Here is a 16629-nt window from a genome sequence, read left to right on the forward strand (position 1 = left end):
GGGAAAGATGAACAGTGACAAATACAAGGCCATCCTGACAACTCATTTGCTTCCCATTGTGGATAGAGACTTTTCCGATGGAGAAGGCATTTTCCAGCAAGATCTTGCTCCATATCACACTTCCAGAAAATGCTGACATTCTACGAAGAGAGTGGGCTAAGATTTCTAAATTGGCCTGGAAACTCTCCTGACCTCAACCCAATTGAGAATCTATGGGCAATAACCAAAGGCAGGATCGCAAAACAGGACTGTTCAACTGTGGAGAAGCTAATTGTTGCTGTTATTAGGACCTGGTACCACAACGAATAACTTGCCAAAATATGTTCAACATTGGTCGATTCTATGCCAAAGCAAAAGGTAGTCATATATCTTATTAAATCAACTATCTGTCATGTCATTGCCATGTATGTAGATGAATGGTTCAGAGAACCGACAAGTTGGTAAATTAGACACATGTGCAACACTTGGGTATATTTAATGAGGAAACGTTTCGCCACACAGTGGCTTCATCAGTCCATACAAAGGAGGATGATGAAGAACAGGAGGAGTTTGAGGTAATCAGTCCCTCAGCCTTGAGTCGATGTGGTCAGTCCATCAATCTTGGAAAGAATACAGCATATGTGCGGAGAAGTAGCTTATATACCGTAGGCAGAAGAGGTGCAGCAGTCGTAGGTGGTGTTACATTTGTCCAATGTGGAAGTAGGTCGTGTCCAAGGGTTAGGCAAGTGAAGAATTCCCTACGGTATATAAGCTACTTCTCCGCACATATGCTGTATTCTTTCCAAGATTGATGGACTGACCACATCGACTCAAGGCTGAGGGACTGATTACCTCAAACTCCTCCTGTTCTTCATCATCCTCCTTTGTATGGACTGATGAAGCCACTGTGTTGCTAAACGTTTCCTCATTAAATATACCCAAGTGCTGCACATGTGTCTAATTTACCATTGTCGTGTATTTTTCAAATAAACTTTAATTTTGAAAACAAATGTCTTATTTCATCAGTGCCCCGATTAATATGCACACTACTTTATCATACCCCTTCCTAAAGTTATGTATGGATCCTGCCTCTACCACTTCATTGTCTAAGTCATTCCATTGCTTGACCACTCTAAGGCTAAAGAAGTACTTCCTGATATCCCTGTGACCTCTCTGCGCTTTTGACTTCCTGTGGGTTAGTTCGCGGGTAGGTGTGTGTCAGGGCTGGTTGTGTTGGCTCTCTGCCCACATTATACCCATCACAAACAATGGACATTAAGACACCCGGAGGCGCGGATAAAAATATGTAAACACAAGAGAGAGAGTACCACCAAGGAGTGAGTGGCAGTGACGGTGGCACTTGTGGCCCTCTTCCACCCTGGCCTGTCTGGCAGCGGTGAGGGACCAGCCTGGCACCCTGGGCTGGGTGCCTGGTGGAGGCTGGCTGGCTGGCTGCTGCATCCACCATGGCACTGGCACTCAGTTGGTAGCTGGCGCTAGACTGGCGTGGATGCCGGCACTCTCACCACGCTCAGCACTTCTGGCGGCTTAGGTAGCGCGTTGATCCGCGGCTGTTGTGGTAGCGCGTTGATCCGCTGCTCTTGTGGTAGCGTTGGCTCTCCGGAAGCATCGTTAGTTCCGCCAGTAGCCAGTGTTACTCCTACCACGCTGGGAGCAGTTTTACCAGTCAAAACACTGGTTACACACTGATAGTGTTTGGACACACGCAGTGAAAATTGACTTGTGTTTTTTGATAAGCAGAAGAAACTGGTGTTTTTTGATAAGCAGAAGAAACTGGTGTTTTTTGATAAGCAGAAGAAACTGGTGTTTTTGATAAGCAGAAGAAACTGGTGTTTTTGATAAGCAGAAGAAACTGGTGTTTTTGATAAGCAGAAGAAACTGGTGTTTTTGATAAGCAGAAGAAACTGGTGTTTTTGATAAGCAGAAGAAACTGGTGTTTTTTTTTTGATAAGGAGAAGAAACTGGTGTTTTTTGATAAGGGGAAGAAACTGGTGTTTTTGATAAGCAGAAGAAACTGGTGTTTTTTTCTTATAAGCAGTTTGAAGAAACTTTTTTTTTGATAGTTGGAAGAAACTGGTGTTTTTCTAAATAAATAGTTTGAACAAACGTGTTTCTATAACAGATGAAATTGGTGTTTTTTTCTAACACGTAATTTGAAGAAACTAGTGTTTTTTGATAAGGAAAAGAAACTGGTGTTTTTTTATAATAGTTAGAAGAAATTGGCGTTTTTGCCTAATTTTATTTTAAGAAAATGGTGTTTGCCAACATTTTTTTGAGAAACTGGTGTTTTTGTGTAATTTTTTGAGACATGGTGTTTTTTCGTATACTTTTTTTTGAGAAACTGATGTTTTTGCCTACATTTTATTTTTAGAAATGTGGTTTTTGCATACATTTAAAAAAACTGGTGTTTTTTCCTACATTTTTCTTTTTTGAAAATTGGTCTTTTTGCCTACTTTTTTTTTTTTAAGAAACTGGTGTTTTTTGGGTTAAAAAAAAAACTTTAAACAGACCGCTGGATAAGTGAGTAAACCCGGATAAACAGTTCGAAAACTTTTACACAAGTCAGATATAAGACTCATGAACTGAGATGCCACACTGAACAACTCGAAATTCTCGAATACTTTTTATTAAATTCACGTGAAAAAACTACATTAAAATCTATAACATTAGGAATTTTTATAGATTTCAATGTAGTTTTTACATATTTTTTTTTAAAAAATCAGAGAAATTTCAGCAACCGTGGGAGAACGAGCACCAAAAATATTTTTTTTTGTATTTGCATTAAGCTACGAGCCAAAGCGGATCATAGAGTGAAAAAAAAAAATCAGGGACACTGAAAATATATGCATGTATTTTTTGACGGGGGCGGGGGGGGGGGGGTTGTCGGGAACTTACTGAAAAATGCCTTATAAAATTGTACTTTTTTCACATTTCTGTAGTGACCATGTTAAGGATATTTCTACAGTAACTACGTTAAGAATATGATTTTTTTTTTTGGTGGGTAATATCTCGCTGCTAAGTTTTGTGGGTAATATCCGTTAGGTTTTGTAAGTAATATCCGATAACTTTGCAAGTAATATCCGCGAACTTTGTAATACTCGATAGCTTTTGTAAGTAATGTCTGCAAAGTTTTGTAGGAATATCTCATTAACTTTTGTCATAATCTCCCTCTCACTTTTGTTAGATAATATTCAGAATCTACCTTACATGTCTCGATCATATCTCCCCCCCCTCCCCGACGTTTCGCCCATCAGCTGACCAATCATAGCTGCTCTTCTAACTACATGCACTCTACCTCTCTACTGCAATTAGTTAAGATTAAGTCTGGTTAGAATAAGTTAGCTTAGGTTGCATTATGTTGAATTAGATTATCGTAGCCTAGGCTAGGTTAGATTAGTTTAGGTTAGGATACGATAAGGTAGGTTAGATTATGTTATATTAGGTTAGATTAATTAATGTTAGATTAGTTTAGGATAAGTTAGGTTAAGTTAGATTATGTTATACTAAGCTAGATTAGTTTACTTTAGGTAGGGATGAGTTAGATTATATTAGGTTAAATTAGGTTACCTTAAGTTATTTTAAATTAGGATATATTAGGTCAGGTTACATTAAGTAAGGTTCTGTTGGGCTAAGTTTTATTACGTTGTTAACGTTAAAATTAACATAACTTTAAAGGAAATTAATAAGGGCATAAATAATTACAAAAATGAAAAAAATGTAATCTAGATGTAACGGGTAACGGTAAGACTGTTGCGGTCACCCTCGTCTGTTGGAGGTGTAACGGGGTCCAGGTGATACTGTTGTCCTCACATACGTCGGAATACTCACTGTTGTCCTCACATACGTCGGAATACTCACTGTTGTCCTCACATACGTCGGAATACTCACTGTTGTCCTCACATACGTCGGAATACTCACTGTTGTCCTCACATACGTCGGAATACTCACTGTTGTCCTCACATACGTCGGAATACTCACTGTTGTCCTCACATACGTCGGAAAACTCAATATTGTCCTCACTGTAAACAAAGTGTGATGTAAATGGTTTACAAAACCGATAAGTTGAAGTATGAGACACTTGTGCAACAGTTGGAACTCTTGAGGAAAACGCTTCGTCAGCCAGTGGGTTCTTCAGTCTACTACACAGAAGAACAGTGGAATATGAGGAGTAGCTTGAGGTAATTAGTCCCTCAGCCTGGAGTCGAAGTGATGAGTCCATCAGTCTTGATGGACTGATCACATCGCGTTAAAGATGTGTTAGAGGTGGACTTGAGTCCACTAGTGATGATGATGAAGATTATCAGGGAAAGTTGCATGAAGGAGGTAGTCACAACCTCACAGACTACACTGGTATACACCAGCACAGTTCTCTTGATCCAAGGGATTAAAGCTGGCTTCCTCTTCTTCGGATTACTCTTCGTTATCTCCAGGACGCCGTACGAGTCTTACCTCTTAACGCTTCTCCATGACTACAATAATACCAATAATAATAATAATAATAATAATAATAATAATAATAATAATAATAATAATAATAATAATAGTCTTAACAAATACTGCATAATATAGATTCAAAAAGTAGCATAAGGTTTTATATATATATATATATATATATATATATATATATATATATATATATATATATATATATATATATATATATATATATATATATATATATATATATATATGTATATATGTATATATATGACACTTTAATTTAAGCTTCTGTCTATAGCCTCTTGTTCCTGGCTCTCCCCTTTCCAGCAGGCTGTCCCTATCCGCGTCATCAATGCCTCTTGAGTGTTTTTATATGTTGTGTGGGAGGAGGGGAGAGTGGGAATGGGGGAAGAGGGGGGGCGGAGAACGGAAAGAGGGAAGGGGAGAGCGGGAAGGTGGGAGGGGAGACGTACTGCGTTAAGATATGTGGTGGTTTAGACCTTCTGCGTTAAGATATGTGGTGGTTTAGATCTTCGTTAAGATATGTGGTGGTTTAGATCTTCTGCGTTAAGATATGTGGTGGTTTAGATCTTCTGTGTTAAGATATGTGGTGGTTTAGATCTTCTGTGTTAAGATATGTGGTGGTTTAGATCTTCTGTGTTAAGATATGTGGTGGTTTAGATCTTCTGTGTTAAGATATGTGGTGGTTTAGATCTGTGTTAAGATATGTGGTGGTTTAGATCTTCTGTGTTAAGATATGTGGTGGTTTAGATCTTCTGCGTTAAGATATGTGGTGGTTTAGATCTTCTGTGTTAAGATATGTGGTGGTTTAGATCTTCTGCGTTAAGATATGTGGTGGTTTAGATCTTCTGTGTTAAGATATGTGGTGGTTTAGATCTGCATTAAGATATGTTTTGATTTAGATCTGCGTTAAGATACGTGGTGGTTTAGATCTTCTGCGTTAAGATATGTGGTGGTTTAGATCTTCGTTAAGATATGGGGTGGTTTAGATCTTCTGTGTTAAGATATTTGGTGGTTTAGATCTTCTGTGTTAAGATATGTGGTGGTTTAGATCATCTGCGTTAAGATATGTGGTGGTTTAGATCATCTGCGTTAAGATATGTGGTGGTTTAGATCATCTGCATTAAGATATGTGGTGGTTTAGATCATCTGCGTTAAGATATGTGGTGGTTTAGATCATCTGCATTAAGATATGTGGTGGTTTAGATCATCTGCGTTAAGATATGTGGTGGTTTAGATCATCTGCGTTAAGATATGTGGTGGTTTAGATCATCTGCGTTAAGATATGTGGTGGTTTAGATCTTCTGCATTAAGATATGTGGTGGTTTAGATCATCTGCATTAAGATATGTGGTGGTTTAGATCATCTGCGTTAAGATATGTGGTGGTTTAGATCATCTGCGTTAAGATATGTGGTGGTTTAGATCTTGTGCCTTAAGATATGTGGTGGTTTAGATCTTCTGCGTTAAGATATGTGGTGGTTTAGACCTTCTGCGTTAAGATATGTGGTGGTTTAGATCTTCTGCGTTAAGATATGTGGTGGTTTAGACCTTCTGCGTTAAGATATGTGGTGGTTTAGACCTTCTGCATTAAGATATGTGGTGGTTTAGACCGTTAAGATATTGTTTAGCGTTAAGATGGGGTGGTTTATCTTCTGTGTTGTGGTGGTTTAGATCTTCTGCGTTAAGATATGTGGTGGCTTAGATCTTCTGTGTTACGATATGTGGTGGTTTAGATCATCTGCGTTAAGATATGTGGTGGTTTAGATCATCTGCGTTAAGATATGTGGTGGTATAGATCTTCTGCATTAAGATATGTGGTGGTTTAGATCATCTGCATTAAGATATGTGGTGGTTTAGATCATCTGCGTTAAGATATGTGGTGGTTTAGATCTTGTGCCTTAAGATATGTGGTGGTTTAGATCTTCTGCGTTAAGATATGTGGTGGTTTAGACCTTCTGCTTTAAGATATGTGGTGGTTTAGATCTTCTGCGTTAAGGTATGTGGTGGTTTAGATTTTCTGCGTTAAGGTATGTGGTGGTTTACATCTTCGTTAAGATATGTGGTGGTTTAGATCTTGTGCCTTAAGATATGTGGTGGTTTAGATCTTCTGCGTTAAGATATGTGGTGGTTTAGATCATCTGCGTTAAGATATGTCATGGTTTAGATCATCTGCGTTAAGATATGTGGTGGTTTAGACCTTCTGCGTTAAGATATGTGGTGGTTTAGATCTTCTGCGTTAAGATATGTGGTGGTTTAGATCTACTGCGTTAAGATATGTGGTGGTTTAGATCTTCTGCGTTAAGATATGTGGTGGTTTAGATCTTCTGCGTTAAGATATGTGATGGTTTAGATCTTCTGCGTTAAGATATGTGGTGGTTTAGATCTTCTGCGTTAAGATATGTGGTGATAATTTCCAGCTCCACATTCCTGGTCATTCTATGTGTTTGAGTGACTTCACTCCACATGAACTGACTTCATATGTTTTCATGTAGTATTGCTGTGTTGTTTGTGCCTAGTTTGCGTGTGTGCCTGCGTGTGTACGTGATTGCATACCTGCGCACGTACGTGCGTGGTGTTAGTGCGTCGGGCGACCGCTGGTGCGGGAATTCGCTGCAAATTAAATTCCCCGGTAGTCACATATACCAAAGCTTTTATTTAGAAACAATTCGGCAGACTTTTATTTCGTATTTGGTAATAAACGTAAACAGTGTGGTGGTGATGTGTAGTAATGATCTGTTACTGGTGTAGTGGTGTTACTGGTGTATTGGTGTTACTGGTGTAGTGGTGTTACTGGTGTAGTGGTGTTGCTGGTGTGGTGATGTTACTGGTGTGGTGATGTTACTGGTGTGGTGATGTTACTGGTGTGGTGATGTTACTGGTGTGATGTTACTGGGGTGGTGTTACTGGTGTAGTGGTGTTACTGGTGTAGTGGTGTTACTGGTGTAGTGGTGTTGCTGGTGTGGTGATGTTACTGGTGTGGTGGTGTTACTGGTGTGGTGGTGTTACTGGTGTGGTGGTGTTACTGGTGTGGTGGTGTTACTGGTGTGGTGGTGTTACTGGCGTGGTGGTGTTACTGGTGTGGTGATGTTACTGGTGTGGTGGTGTTACTGGTGTGGTGGTGTTACTGGTGTGGTGGTGTTACTGGTGTGGTGGTGTTACTGGTGTGGTGGTGTTACTGGTGTGGTGGTGTTACTGGTGTGGTGGTGTTACTGGCGTGGTGGTGTTACTGGCGTGGTGGTGTTACTGGTGTGGTGATGTTACTGGTGTGGTGGTGTTACTGGTGTGGTGGTGTTACTGGTGTGGTGGTGTTACTGGTGTGGTGATGTTACTGGTGTAGTGGTGTTACTGGTGTGGTAGTGTTACTGGTGTGGTGGTGTTACTGGTGTGGTGATGTTACTGGTGTGGTGGTGTTACTGGTGTGGTGGTGTTACTGGTGTGGTGGTGTTACTGGTGTGGTGGTGTTACTGGTGTGGTGGTGTTACTGGTGTGGTGGTGTTACTGGTGTGGTGGTGTTACTGGTGTGGTGGTGTTACTGGCGTGGTGGTGTTACTGGTGTGGTGGTGTTACTGGTGTGGTGGTGTTACTGGTGTAGTGGTGTTACTGGTGTGGTGGTGTTACTGGTGTGGTTGTGTTACTGGTGTGGTGGTGTTACTGGTGTGGTGATGTTACTGGTGTGGTGGTGTTACTGGTGTGGTGGTGTTACTGGTGTGGTGGTGTTACTGGTGTGGTGATGTTACTGGTGTGGTGATGTTACTGGTGTGGTGATGTTACTGGTGTGGTGGTGTTACTGGTGTGGTGGTGTTACTGGTGTGGTGGTGTTACTGGTGTGGTGGTGTTACTGGTGTGGTGGTGTTACTGGAGTGGTGGTGTTACTGGTGTGGTGGTGTTACTGGTGTGGTGGTGCTACTGGTGTGGTGGTGTTACTGGTGTGGTGGTGTTACTGGTGTGGTGATGTACTGGTGTGGTGGTGTTACTGGTGTGGTGGTGTTACTGATGTGGTGGTGTTACTGGTGTGGTGGTGTTACTGGTGTGGTGGTGTTACTGATGTGGTGGTGTTACTGGTGTGGTGGTGTTACTGGTGTGGTGGTGTTACTGATGTGGTGGTGTTACTGGTGTGGTGGTGTTACTGGTGTGGTGGTGTTACTGGTGTGGTGGTGTTACTGGTGTGGTGGTGTTACTGGTGTGGTGATGTTACTGGTGTGGTGGTGTTACTGGTGTGGTGGTGTTACTGGTGTGGTGGTGTTACTGGTGTGGTGGTGTTACTGGTGTGGTGGTGTTACTGGTGTGGTGGTGTTACTGGTGTGGTGGTGTTACTGGTGTGGTGGTGTTACTGGTGTGGTGATGTTACTGGTGTGGTGGTGTTACTGGTGTGATGGTGTTACTGGTGTGGTGGTGTTACTGGTGTGGTGGTGTTACTGGTGTGGTGGTGTTACTGGTGTGGTGGTGTTACTGGTGTGGTGGTGTTACTGGTGTGGTGGTGTTACTGGTGTGGTGTTATGTTACTGGTGTGGTGGTGTTACTGGTGTGGTGGTGTTACTGGTGTGGTGGTGTTACTGGTGTGGTGGTGTTACTGGTGTGGTGGTGTTACTGGTGTGGTGGTGTTACTGGTGTGGTGATGTTACTGGTGTGGTGGTGTTACTGGTGTGGTGGTGTTACTGGTGTGGTGGTGTTACTGGTGTGGTGGTGTTACTGGTGTGGTGATGTTACTGGTGTGGTGGTGTTACTGGTGTAGTGGTGTTACTGGTGTGGTGGTGTTACTGGTGTGGTGGTGTTACTGGTGTGGTGGTGTTACTGGTGTGGTGGTGTTACTGGTGTGGTGATGTTACTGGTGTGGTGGTGTTACTGGTGTGGTGATGTTACTGGTGTGGTGGTGTTACTGGTGTGGTGGTGTTACTGGTGTGGTGGTGTTACTGGTGTGGTGATGTTACTGGTGTGGTGGTGTTACTGGTGTGGTGGTGTTACTGGTGTGGTGGTGTTACTGGTGTGGTGATGTTACTGGTGTGGTGGTGTTACTGGTGTGGTGGTGTTACTGGTGTGGTGGTGTTACTGGTGTGGTGATGTTACCAAATACTCAAATAATCATCCAAAATAACGTGCCAAATAGGAAAAACTTGTAATTTTGGCTTAAATAGCAACGCTCTTCTTGCCGAATAGGGCAAGCGAAAATTTGTGTATGCAGTAATTTTGCAAAAATCATTCTGAACCTAACGAAAAAAAATATATTTCGTTGTGTTTGTTTATTATTAAATTACTGTAAATTTATCTACAATATATGTAGTTGGATTATGCTAAATTAAATTGTACTTGTTATAATAAGGTTAGGTATGTTTTTTAAGGTTATTTTGGTGCAAAATTATTTATTTTTACATTAACATAAATGAAAGAAATATATCTTTAAACGTATAAGAGAAAATTTTATCAAGGACTTAATTTTAAATGAGTTCTTGCTAATTGACCAACTTTACCTATTCGGCACTATGTATGTATATATATATATATATATATATATATATATATATATATATATATATATATATATATATATATATATATATATATATATATATATATATATATATATATATATATATGTATGTATATATATAGTGTGTAATTATGTGATATGATGTGTAGTGATGTGTAATGATGTGTGATGATGGGGGATCAAGCCAGCATAATTTTCATTTTTCTGGAGTTGTACTAACTCTATGGGTTTAGCACTTTCCTCCAAATATAATAAGTGACCATGCGGGATCACTGTCACCTGGCCGTGTTCCTTCTTCAGTGGTGCACTGGTCAGAGTAACATGCGTCCTGAGTGAAAGTTACATGGCTACGGAGGTCTGATGCTTAGCATACACATTTTTATTACAAGTGAGGGTAGAATTTGAGCGTAAAATGGTCCTAGCTGGGTGACCCGAGTGTTACACTCACAGTGGTCAAGTTCAGTTCTCGTGTTGAACGCGGCTATTGGACACATCTCCGTCCAGTAAATAGGTATCTTGACTAACCTGAATATTAATGGTCCATAATAAGTGGTATCCGGGGGGAGAGGATGGTATTCTGGGGGAAAGGGTGGAATCCGGGGGAAGAGTAAGGGAGGGAGGGGTAGAACACCTTACACTGGGGGTGGGAAGAATAGGAGCCAAGGATTTCTATCAGGCCCGCTATTGTGTCTAGCAATTTAGGAAATTTTAGTGTCTCCAATTTAGGACAGAGTTCACTTTAATTTGCGAGTGTGTTAATCAGAAACAGGTGCTGGACAGTCACAGCAGCAAGACCTGGCAACGCTTAACCCACTTAATATAACCTCTTAGATTAAGTCATGTGTTCTAGCTTCGTTTCAGGAGTTACTTTGCTTTGGTTGCCCGCTCTTGTAACCAGGGTGTGAGTGTATGTCAGCGCCACCTGTGTTCCAACGTCCGTACCTTCACTTGGCCCTCTGGTAGCACGGAATTTATGTTCTGTTTCTTCTCTTGGTTTCGTTGTTTACTTCTGACCCGTATTTCGTAGCTCGGTTGGTAGCGCACTCAGCTCACACACTGAAGTGCGTGGTTCGATCCCCGGTACGTGTGAGAACATTACTGCGGTATTAGACGACATGTGTGGGTCGCATCCTGGGGACAAAATCAACCTAATTTGCCCGAAAACCTCTGCATAACAAGGAGCTTTCTATATAGTATATCATAGATGCCAGCTATGGTCTGTATACCTTATACATGTACATAAACAAGAACCATGGTACACTGCAGCAGGCCTACTGGCCCATGCTAGGCTAGTCTAACTTACACCTACCCTCACAGTCCAGTCTACATTTAAAGCTACCCAAAGGTATTGCCTCAGTAACGCTACCTGGAAGTACACTGAGAGTTTAATAATTAAATTAAGAATTAAAAAATTCTTGAGTGATGGTGAGCAGGCTTCCTGCAGCCTTAATGTCCCTAGTGTACTCACTAGGCTTTAAACTCCATTAACCAGCTGTCCCCAGCTGGCAACTGAAAGCATGTGATCTTGATTGAGTGCCTCACATTCTCATTATTATAAAAAATGAATAAATATCTACTCAGTGATTTCTTCAAGGACCTAATGGAAATCATGGACCCCCGTGAAAATAAGGTGGTCTGTGGCCTGGTAAGCAAAGCTGTTGCTTCACACGCTGAGGGTCCGTGGTTCGATTCCCGGCAAAGGTGGAAACATTGAGCGTGTTTCCTTTCATCTGTTGTTCCTGTTCACCCATCAGTAAAAGGGTACCTGGGTGTTAGTCAACTGGTGTGGGTCGCATCCTGGGACAAAACTGATCTAATTTGCCCGAAGTGCTCTGCATAACAAGGGAATTTCTATATAGTAGTATGTCATTAATGTCAGCTAGGACTGTATACCTTGCACATGTACTTATAGTAAATAAAGATATTATTATTAAGTCGCTTTGTCTGACTTTTTCTGGGACTATCTTAGGTAATTTACGCACATGTTACTATGTATGATAACTGTGTAACAGTATTCGTGTGTGTCTCTACCTAAATAAACTTACTTATTCTTTAAATTAATTTTGAACTGATATCATTAGTTTAACTTTTTAATTTTTCCCTAGAAATGGAAGCCACGAATTTGAGCTGTTTAATATTTACAATTTTCCATCAAGTAAGTTTGTCCCGCTAATCTTTTTAATATAAGCTTAGGTTGTTTATGTAGCCAGCAGGCGAAGTAATTGTTTACCCCTGAGTTAGTAGTTACCCAGGGTTATAAGTGACGTACACATATAAATAAATAAAGAAGGAACAAGTACACAAGGCAGAAGACAACCCAAAGGAGAAAGAGGAAATGGGAAGAAGAAGAAAAAAGAAGAATCAGGTTAAGTCACGGGTGTTCTGATGTTTGGAGCATTTTACAATGTAGTGGGAAAGGAAGGCATCTACAGAGACGAAGACAGGACTAAGATTCATACATGGAAAGAACTTAGGGAGCACAAAAATAGTGTTAGGCTTGCCGACACTAATAATGCTCTTTTCTGTCACGTCAGAGATCACAGCCATCCTATTGACTGGTCTTCTACTAAAACTGTCTTCCCTACTTCCAACTTTAACAGTCGCCGTCTGGTTGAATCCTCCGTAATACACAACTTTCCTTGTATGGATCTTAGTCCTGGCTTCGTCTCTGTAGATGCCTTCCTCTCCCACTACATTGTAAAATGCTCCAAACTTCAGAACACTCGTGAATTAACCTGATTCCTCCTTTTTCTTCTTCTCCCTCTACCCCTTTCCTCTTTCTCCTTTGGGTTGTCTTTCTTCTGCCTTGTGTATTTGTTGCTTCTTTACTTATTTATTTTTCCCCCCTTCCTCGGTGTTCTTGCTCTAACCCTCTGTGGGCACCAGCTCCCTTGCAGTGCTCCTTTTTCTTAGTATTTCACTGGCTCCTCCTTCTTACTACCTTCCCCACTACTACTACCACCTCCTCCCTATATATACCCCTCCTCTCCATTTCGGTAGTGAGACTTCGTAAATGGTCCAAGTCGGACGGAAACGTCATCGTAAGCTCCTCTCTTCTATGTGCGGGATATTTGTGTATCGTTCCAGTCACGGTATTGTGTCTTTTTCTTCGTTATTTATGAGTGACATCTTGACGGGGGAGAGGGAACCTTAGATAGTACCTGGGTAAGAGGGTACCTTAGATAGTACCTGGGTAAGAGAGTACCTTAGATAGTACCTGGGTAAGAGGGGACCTTAGATAGTACGTGGATAAGAGGGTACCTTAGATAGTACCTGGGTAAGAGGGTACCTTAGATAGTACCTGGGGAGAGGGAACCTTAGATAGTACCTGGGGGAGAGGGTACTTTAGATAGTACCTGGGTGAGAGGGTACCTTAGATAGTACCTGGGTAATAGTTACATTGTGTGATAGTTAACACTTTGTGATAGTTATCACGGTGTGATAGTTAACATGGTGTGATAGTTACTCTGTGATAGTTACTCCGTGATAGTTACACTGTGTGATAGTTACACTGTGTGATGGTCACACTGCCTGATAGTTACACTGCCTGATAGTTACACTGTCTGATAGTTACACTGTCTGATAGTTACATTGTGTGATAGTTACACTGCGTGATAGCTACACTGTCTGACAGTTACACTGCCTGAAAGTTACACTGTGTGATAGTTACACTGTCTGATAGTTACACTGTCTGATAGTTACACTGTCTGATAGTTACACTGTCTGATAGTTACACTGTGTGATAGTTACACTGCCTGATAGTTACACTGTCTGATAGTTACACTGCCTGATAGTTACATTTGGTGATAGTTACACTGTGTGATAGTTAACACTGTGTGATAGTTAACACTGTGTGATAGTTAACACTGTGTGATAGTTACACTATGTGATAGTTAACACTGTGTGATAGTTAACACTGGGTGATAGTCCCTCCTTGTGATAGTTACACTGTGTGATAGTTAACACTGTGTGATAGTTACACTGTGTGACAGTTACACTGTCTGATAATTACACCGATAGATACATTGTCTGATAGTTACACTGTGTGATAGTTACACTGTGTGATAGTTAACACTGATAGTTACACTGTGTGATAGTTACACTGTGATAGTTACACTGTGTGATAGGTAACATTGTGTGATAATTAACACTGTGATAGTTACACTGTGTGACAGTTATACTGTGTGATAGTTAACACTGTGCGATAGTTACACTGTGTGATAGTTACACTGCGTGATAGTTAAAACTGTAATAGTTACACTGTGTGATAGTTATACTGTGTGATAGTTAACACTGTGTGACAGCTACACTGTGTGATAGTTACACTATGTGATAGTTAACACTGTGTGATAGTTACACTGTGTGATAGTTAACACTGTGTGATAGTTACACTGTGTGATAGTTACACTGTGTGATAGTTAACACTGTGTGATAGTTAACACTGTGTGATAGTTAACACTGTGTGATAGTTACACTGTCTGATAGTTACACTGTGTGATAGTTAACACTGATAGTTACACTGTGTGATAGTTACACTGTGTGATAGTTAACATTGTGTGATAATTAACACTGTGATAGTTACACTGCGTGACAGTTATACTGTGTGATAGTTAACACTGTGCGATAGTTACACTGTGTGATAGTTACACTGTGTGATTATTAACACTGTGTGATAGTTACACTGTGTGATAGTTATACTGTGTGATAGTTAACACTGTGTGATAGTTAACACTGTGTGATAGCTACACTGTGTGATAGTTACACTGTGTGATAGTTAACACTGTGTGATAGTTACACTGTGTGATAGTTACACTGTTTGATAGTTAACACTGTGATAATTAACACTGTGTGATAGTTAACACTGTGTGATAGTTACACTGTCTGATAGTTACACTGATAGATCCATTGTCTGATAGTTACACTGTGTGATAGTTAACACTGTGTGATAGTTAACACTGTGTGATAGTTACACTGTGATAGTTACACTGTGTGATAGTTAACACTGTGTGATAGTTACACTGTGTGATATTTACACTGTGTGATAGTTAACACTGTGTGATAGTTAACACTGTGTGATAGATAACACTGTGTGATAGTTACACTGTCTGATAGTTACACTGTCTGATAGATCCATTGTCTGATAGTTACACTGTGTGATAGTTAACACTGTGTGATAGTTACACTGTGTGATAGTTACACTATGTGATAGCATTGTGTGATAGTTACACGGTGTGATTGTGAACAGTGAGTGATAGTTACACTGTGTGATAGCATTGTGTGATAGTTACACGGTGTGGTATTTAACACTGTGTGATAGTTACACTGTGTGATAGTTAACAATGTGTGATAGTTACACTGTGTGACAGTTACACTGTCTGATAGTTACACTGAGAGATACATTTTCTGTCAGTTATGCTGTGTGATAGTTACACTGTGTGATAGTTACAGTATGAAAGTTACTTTGTGTGATAGTTACACTGTGTGATAGTTACAGTGTGATAGTTACACTGTGTGATAGATACACTGTGTGATAGTTACAGTGTGATAGTTACTCTGTGTGATAGTTACTCTGTGTGATAGTTACACTGTGTGATAGTTACACTGTATGATAGTTATAGTGTGATAGTTACACTGTGTGATAGTTACACGGTGTGATAGTTACCACGGTGTGATAGTTAACACGGTGTGGTAGTTACTCTGTGATAGTTACTCTGTGTGATAGTTACACTGTGTGATAGTTACACTGTGTGATAGTTACAGTGTGATAGTTACAGTGTGATAGTTACACTTTGTGATAGTTACTCTTTGTGATAGTTACACTGTGTGATAGCTACACTTTGTGATAGTTATAGAGTGATAGTTACACTCTGTGTAATTGCAATGTGATAGTTACTCTGTGTGATAGTTACACTGTGTGATAGTTACACTGTGTGATAGTTACTCTGTGTGATAGTTACACTGTGTGATAGTTACTCTGTGTGATAGCTACACTGTGTGATAGTTACTCTGTGTGATAGTTACAGTGTGAGTTACTCTGTGTGACAGTTACACTGTGTAATAGTTACACTGTGTGATAGTTACACTCTGTAATAGTTACACTGTGTGATAGTTACAGTGTGATAGTTACTCAGTGTGTTAGCTACACTGTGTAATAGTTATACTGTGTGATACTTACACTGTGTAATAGTTACACTATGTGATAGTTACACTGATAGTTACTGTGTGTGATAGTTACACTGTGTGATAGTTACAGTGTGATAGTTACTCTGTGTGATAGTTACTCTGTGTGATAGTTACACTTTGTGATAGTTACACTGTGTGACAGTTACACCGTGTGATAGTTACACTGTGTGAGTTACACTGTGTGATAGTTACACTGTGTGATAGTTACAGTGTGATAGTTACTCTGTGTGATAGTTACACTTTGTGATAGTTACTCTGTGTGATAGTTACACTTTGTGATAGTTACACTATGTGACAGTTACGCTGAGTGAGTTACACTGTGTGATAGTTACAGTGTGATAGTTACACTGTGTGATAGTTAACACTGTGTGATAGTTATACTGTGTGATAGTGAACACTATGTGATAGTTAACACTGTGTGATAGTTACACTGTGTGATAGTTACACTGTGTGATAGTTAACACTGTGTGATAGTTAACTCTGTGTGATAGTTACACTG

The 16629-nt window shown here is 40.3% G+C and overlaps 1 protein-coding gene across 5 annotated transcripts in view; it reads left to right on the plus strand.

Moving 5' to 3' along the window:
- The first annotated feature begins 1435 nt into the window (after positions 1–1435).
- Positions 1436–16629, plus strand: part of LOC128696505 (glutamate receptor ionotropic, kainate 2-like) — a 520103-nt gene continuing 504909 nt past the window's right edge. For all 5 annotated transcript variants that reach the window (XM_070094680.1, XM_070094682.1, XM_070094681.1 and 2 more), the window contains exon 1: positions 1436–1531. The gene's annotated coding sequence lies outside the window, so the exon portion shown is untranslated. The remainder of the gene's footprint in view (positions 1532–16629) is intronic.

Source organism: Cherax quadricarinatus, chromosome 47 (assembly GCF_038502225.1).
Source record: "Cherax quadricarinatus isolate ZL_2023a chromosome 47, ASM3850222v1, whole genome shotgun sequence".
In the NCBI taxonomy this organism is placed as follows: domain Eukaryota; kingdom Metazoa; phylum Arthropoda; class Malacostraca; order Decapoda; family Parastacidae; genus Cherax; species Cherax quadricarinatus.